The 6896-nt window shown below is 37.6% G+C and overlaps 1 long non-coding RNA gene across 1 annotated transcript; it reads right to left on the reverse strand.

The window, feature by feature from the left end:
- Nucleotides 1-2198: 2198 nt before the first annotated feature.
- Nucleotides 2199-6887, reverse strand: LOC104246058 (uncharacterized). Its single transcript, XR_011406016.1, has 3 exons — nucleotides 6841-6887; nucleotides 6643-6725; nucleotides 2199-2229 (listed from the first exon to the last, which is right to left on the reverse strand). It is a non-coding gene; the product is annotated as an uncharacterized lncRNA (long non-coding RNA).
- Nucleotides 6888-6896: the final 9 nt, after the last annotated feature.

Genomic DNA, 6896 nt, shown 5'->3' on the forward strand with positions numbered 1-6896 from the left:
CAACATTTTTTTTTGAATTATGAATTTTCCATTTTTTTTTACCTTTAAATAAATACCCTTTTTTTTATTTTGAAAGTGATTAAAAGAAAATTTTTATATGTTTTTTTTTTAATAAATCAAACTAGAAGACAAATTTTGTTTTTTTTTTCTTTTTTTTTTAGAAAAATTCCGGCGAGGTTTTGACACTACTCGGACATTGGTTTTATTTTTCAAAATAAGTAATTATCTCCTTACGATGCTATTTTCCCCCTTTTTAGAAACCGGTCAGCATGCGGAACTGAAGCAAATAAATGCGCAAAACAAATAGGATGTAGCAGGATGGTCTTTTCATTTCAGGTTGTCTGTCCTAGACGGACCCAACCCCTGTGTTGAGCCCCCTAAGTCAAATGCAATATGATGCAAATAAGCGTTCCTACTAGGGATCCGGCATGAAGTTTCGTTATACTAGGTTTATAACCTGGGTATTTGTTCTAGACTGTGTACCCGAGCGGACAACTCGAGTCGAGGAGGGGGCTACGTACCGGGGACCCGCGAGATCGTCCGGCTTTGTAACTTGTCCGACCTCTTTCTTATTTCAGGTATCGACACTAACAGAATAGGGAGTCTCGACCAGCGAGCTTCTCCCCGGAGGTAAGAAGAGAAGGGTTTCGGCACAGTTTATATACAGTTCAGATAATATCAAAGCGGTAAAAAACAACATTTAGCACGTTATGCAAAAACATGTAATAAAGATCAGATAATAAAGCCAAATATAACAATTATTCTAAGCTCGAATTCTTGAACCCTGAACCAATGGTTCTGGGTTAAAAAAAATTCCCCAGCGGAGTCGCCAGAGCTGTCACACCTCCTTTTTGCGCGCCCGCCCCGGAGGGTAAATGCGCGAGGGAGTTTTTCCAATTTAAGTGACAATATTCGAAATGGGATTATTTATTTAATTCAGAGTTGCCACTTGGGAAAGGTTTGGTTTTTGGTGTCCCAAGTCACCGGTTTATCTTGAATCCCAAATCGAGGAAATTTTCGACTTTTCCAAATGAAGTCTGCGAACCAAAAATTCTAAGTAAGGAATTCTGTTGACCCGAGGGAAGGTGTTAGGCACCCCCGAATCCCGTGGTTCTAGCACGGTCGCTTAAATTGTTATAATGGCTACATATCTAATTTAAATACATGTTGTGACTTATGTGCTTTTATTAAGTTTAAAATCGCTTTTATTATTATCATTTATTTTTATAGAATTGCAACATCGTGAAAATGCATCTCGAACCACGTCACAATCAATGCACACGTAGTCGTCGACACATTTTGACTCCGTTGAGATTTGGATTTGGGTCACATCAATGTGCACCCGAATTTAAGAATATAATTTAATTAAACCGTGCCTAAAGAGTCTAACGTGTTATTGTCTTCGGAAAAGGCGGGGAAATTCACTAGATAGCCCATCCTAAATTCTAAATCTTTGTTATGATTAATTATTGAGGGCCCCGCAATTTGCACTTTATTCGGCGAGGCTCATCTCGTTATTTTGGAAGGGATATCCTAAAGTGACTACATTTCTATTATGTTCGTCTCTAAAAAATGAAAGAAAACAAATGTATGCTGATTAAATGGCATGCTTAGCTAATCCTGACTTCTTATTAATTATCTGATTACAAGGTGAAGAACGATGTATCTCATGGAACATACTTTTAATTTGATAAAAGGGAATACATACGAGATTGATGAAATGCTACGCTTACTCCGAACACTCCTTAAGCTAAATCTAAATTAACTCATTTAAACAGGATTAGTAGGATTCCTTATTAAAGGATGTTACCTATGGTATTCAAAACTCATCTTAAACATGCCTAATGAAATTGCAACTCGAGAGTCTAAAAACTGTATTGTATTTTTGGCGAGATTAAAAGGAACCGTCCGCCTATATATTCACAACATGCTGAAAAACGAGTTTGAATTAACAATCATACTAATGGTTGCATATTCCATGAATTATGGTTACATCCTATATACCATTAAACGAATCGCATATTTAGATCGACATAAGCTTCGATCAAATACAAACTTACTAATGTACTTCCCTATTGAACTACAAATTAAAATTTATACAACTTAATAACAAAAGGCTGTAAGTAAAGCAAACAGATGATTATAACTTCTCCAGATCTTTCAATTCATGCTTTTCATTGTTTACAATCAGCTGCACCAATATGAGACTCGAAATGTGTACCTGGAATGCTGAAAATGCAAAGGAGAAGAGGAGGAAGATAGGAAAATCAGCAGTAGTAGAAACAGAATAGCAGCAGCAAGAACAAAACAGCAAGCAGCAAACAAAAGCAACACAGCAGAACAGGCTTGAGTGCAAGAATGCGACTATAACCGATAGGAAAAGGTAGCCGAATGACAGCAGCACACAATGGAGTAGAATCAGAACTCCAGGCAGACCAAAACCAGTAATAAACCAATGAAAACACTCAACCAATAAACTCAATTGGAACTTCAAAGAATCAGAATTGATTGAAAAGGGCGAAAACAAATGAAGCCCAAACAACAGTAGGAAGAAACAGTTTCTGATTTTTCTGTGTGTTTTTCTCTCTTGTGTATGTGTCTGTATATGTGCTCCCCCAAAAATCAGTCTCCCCTAATGGAAGTTCTTCTCCCTTTTATATACTAACATCATCTATTCACAGCCTGTTAAAACACATCAGAACCCCTATCTTTCTTGCTGTTTTTCCACTCAAAATTTTAAAATATGAAACCTCTCCCATGAGATTCCTGATAGCCCTTTTAATTAGCTTATTAAACTAAAAGCAGACATGGGCAGCAAGAATATAATCTGACAGCATATGGTGTCAAACTATTTTAATCTTAACAAGGGCCTTTATGCACATGTTGTGCACAAGTGCTCATGCCACCAATTCAGACTGCAGTTACAGACCAATTCCTTAAGTTTCTGATTCAAATCAACAACTATAAGTAGCTATACTCGATTCTCAATTTTGATTCAAACAATGTTCAGCAAGAACAGATCAAATTGTTATCATTCAACAACTGAAACTATTTGACGACATGTATCAAATCGACTATTCTAATTATAACATATACAATCAAAACCAATAATCAGAAATCCAACAGTATCAACAAAAAGGGGTTCAGATTGCACTGTCAAAACAAAAATGACCCTGGGAACTAATTAAATGACCAATTTCAAATTCAATCGACTATGCAATTTACACACACATACATTATCAGTAAATAAGGAAAAGACTTGAACAAATACAGAAGTCTGGGCAAGGTGGGCAACAACAGTTGATAAAAATTCGAAACACAAACTAAACAAGACGTTTCGGCCATACGAACAGACCTTTAACAAACACATGACATGAATAAAGAAAAGAGAAACAAACTTACCTTAAAATCCTTGGAAAAATCAGAAAACCAAACTCGTATTTGAAGAGAACCTTCTTGGGGTTGAACGGACTTTAATCGAAGTGTTCTCAACTGAGAACACTTCGATTAAGGTCCATTAGACCCTAATCACTTGGCTCAAACGGACACAAACCAGGCATCAGAACTTCTAGGGTTCCTAAGGGTAGATTTGGGATCTAGGTTTCCCTGGTTAGATTCGGACCAAACCAAGCATGGTTTGGTCACGAGGGAGGTCCGGGGACTGCCTGGTATGAAACTAGGGTAGATCGGTGTGCATCGGAGTTCTGTTCGAATCTTCAAATGAAGATTCGAGAAGATGGGGGAAGGTTCGAGATCAATGGTTTGCAGATCCATGTTCAGGGTGTCAAGGTGGTCCTAGGGTGTTGAGGTGGGGGTCACCGGCGTCCATACCGTCGGGTTTTTGGTGAGGGGAAAGGGGGGAGGCTAGGGTTCCGTGGTTTGGGGTTTGTGAAGGGGACGACCTAAGGCTGGGAGGGGTTTGGTTTAGGCGCAGGGTGAAAAGGGGAAGGGTTTATATACGGGGGTGAGTAATGGATGTTGGCCATTGGATTGCTGGTGATCAACGGCTGTGATCTATGTACTAAAGGGAAAACGGCGTCGTTTCAAATACACGGGGCTGGGTTGGACCAAGGTTGAACGGGTCGGGTTTGTTTGTGGATATGGGGGATGTGATCTTGGCCGTTGATCATTCTGAGATCAACGACCCAGATCGAACCAGATCAGAACTACGTCGTTTGGACACTCCTGAGGTCAGCTGGTCTGGACCGGGGCAACACGTGTTTTGGGCTCGAGTTGGGCATCAGATTTAAAAATGGGAATATGCCCAATCTTAATTTCAGTCCAATTTTGCACTCTTTTCTTTTATTTTTTTTTTATTATTTTTTTTTTATATTTTTCATTTTAAAACAAAACAAAATTAAAACCCATTAATTAAATACTTAATACAATTATTTACACATATTAAAATGTTAAAAGTAGGTAAAATTAAACAAGGCAACAATTAGGACAAAATGCATATTTTATGATTTTCCATTTAATAACCGGATTACGGTTCAAACTACGCATGACACACATTTTTTGTATTTTGTTTTAATAAAAAATAAAAATGGGCAAAAATCATAAATAATTAACAACATACCACGTAAAAATCCAAAAATTGTACAGCAAGACCGATTGCTATTATTTTTGTTTCTTTTGGAGTGATTGTCGCGTAAAACAAAAATCACGTGCTCACAGATCATAGAAAAGATTCTCTTTAAGCGAACCAGCCTATCCTCTGTATAGGGCTTACACGGCGATTGGAACAAAGACACATTTGGTTGTGAATTCCCATGTGGCAGGCATATATCCACACAGACCAATCAATAGTTCAAGTCACACACTCCCGTAATCCATTTTCTATTCACAAAATTCCCTTCAATCCCCCCGTTTAGTTGACATGAATAGTTAAAGGGAAATATCCAAGGATTCAGAAGTAGAAGAAATTGTTTTATCTACTAATAGCGGTCAAATTGGCATATTACCAAATCACGCCCCTATTGCCACAGCTGTAGATATAGGGATTTTGAGAATACGTCTTAACGACCAATGGTTAACGATGGCTCTGATGGGTGGTTTTGCTAGAATAGGCAATAATGAGATCACTGTTTTAGTAAATGATGCGGAGAAGGGTAGTGACATTGATCCACAAGAAGCTCAGCAAACTCTTGAACTAGCGGAAGCTAATGTGAAAAAGGCTGAAGGAAGGAGACAAAAAATTGAGGCAAATCTAGCTCTCCGACGAGCTAGAACACGGGTGGAGGCTATCAATCCGATTTCATAACTAGTTGGTACGTTCGAATAATAAAAAGAAGTTCTCTTTCTAATCCTATTTAGATTCTGTCGGGTGAATACAATCAAATACAATCAAACAGAATCCAATTCTGATGCAAAAATTCAGATTCAAAAATGAAATAGAAAAGATACAAAATCAAAAAATCAATATCACTAAGAAGAAGAAGAAGAAGAAGAAGAAGAAGAAGAAGAAGAAGGAGAAGGAGAAGGAGAAGGAGAAGGAGAAGGAGAAGGAGAAGGAGAAGGATGAGGATGAGGAGGAGGAGGAGGAGGAGGAGCAGGAGGAGCAGGAGGAGGAGCAGGAGAAAGAGGAGGAGCAGGAGAAGGAGGAGCAGGAGGAGGGGGGGAAGGAGGAGGAGAAAAGGGAGCTGAAGTTGTTTAAAAAGTGGGTACAAGTTAAAACTTTTTAAAAAAAATGGATATAGGTTAAATAGGGGCAACCAAATAGGGTGCCCCGTTCAATTTTTACTTATATTAGGGTGTTGTACCTTAACTGGGCAAACGGCCGTTAAGGTATACCGCCTTAAGCTAGGGCTTTATATATATTATGGTCACCAGATTTTTTTTCCACACATTTTAGTTCTTTGAGTCCAAAAGAACCACATTTTAGTTCCGGACTCCGAGAAATTTTATAGGTAGATATGGCTGCTATACTTATTAGAATAACAAAGTGTCACTATCATCTGAGCTAGGAGTGGCAAGCGGACGGGTCGGGTCGGATATGATTCTGGTCGAAAACGAGTAATGAAAAAACGGATAAATTATCCGACACGACCCATATTTAATATGGATAAAAAACGGGTTAACCGGCGGATAATAATGGTAACCATATTATCCATTACTTCTTGCATATGATCACTTTTGAGAGAATTCTTAAGTCTCTCTAACTTGAGGAACCCCCAATTTGAGGCTTTACAAATATAAAAGTTAGACTCATTGGTTATCCATTTTCTAAATGGATAATATGGTTCTTATCCATATTTGACCCGTTTTTAAAAAGTTCATTATCCAACCCATTTTTTAATGGATAATATGGATGGTTAACTATTTTCTTTGAACTATTTTGTCACCCCTAATCTGAGCTATTCATCTTCTTGGAGTAGCAAAATGTTAAACTTGGTGAATATGTCTGTAAAACAAACCAAGCTACTCAGACACAACTTGTATGTTGTTGTTTTAATAACTAGGCTCTAACGGTTTCGTATTTGTTCAGCTACTTCCAACCTATATTGCTTGAACTTTTTAAAAATATTATTGGGTGCATGTCATCGGATCCTCAAAAAATAGTTCACTTTTTAAAAATGCAACACGAATATGACAGCATTCTTGAAAAGTCGGAGCAACATAACTTCTACTAAAAGAATTAACTGTTTCATTGTTAAGCTCCAGTAGGACTATATAACTATATATAAATCCGTTGCTCCGTCATGCACCAGTGGCACCTATCATACCTAACATCATCAGGAAAAAGAAAAATGAACAAGTGGTGCTTTGGTTGAACAACTCAATAGAATATGTGGTTTAAAGCAAAACCTCAATAAAATATTTGATATGATCGTATCTTACCTGATAATTTCTTATAGACGATATTTTTGTTGTATGTTATGTATTCGAGGTTTTGA

This window comes from Nicotiana sylvestris, chromosome 3 (assembly GCF_000393655.2).
Source record: "Nicotiana sylvestris chromosome 3, ASM39365v2, whole genome shotgun sequence".
NCBI classification, from domain to species: Eukaryota; Viridiplantae; Streptophyta; class Magnoliopsida; order Solanales; family Solanaceae; genus Nicotiana; species Nicotiana sylvestris.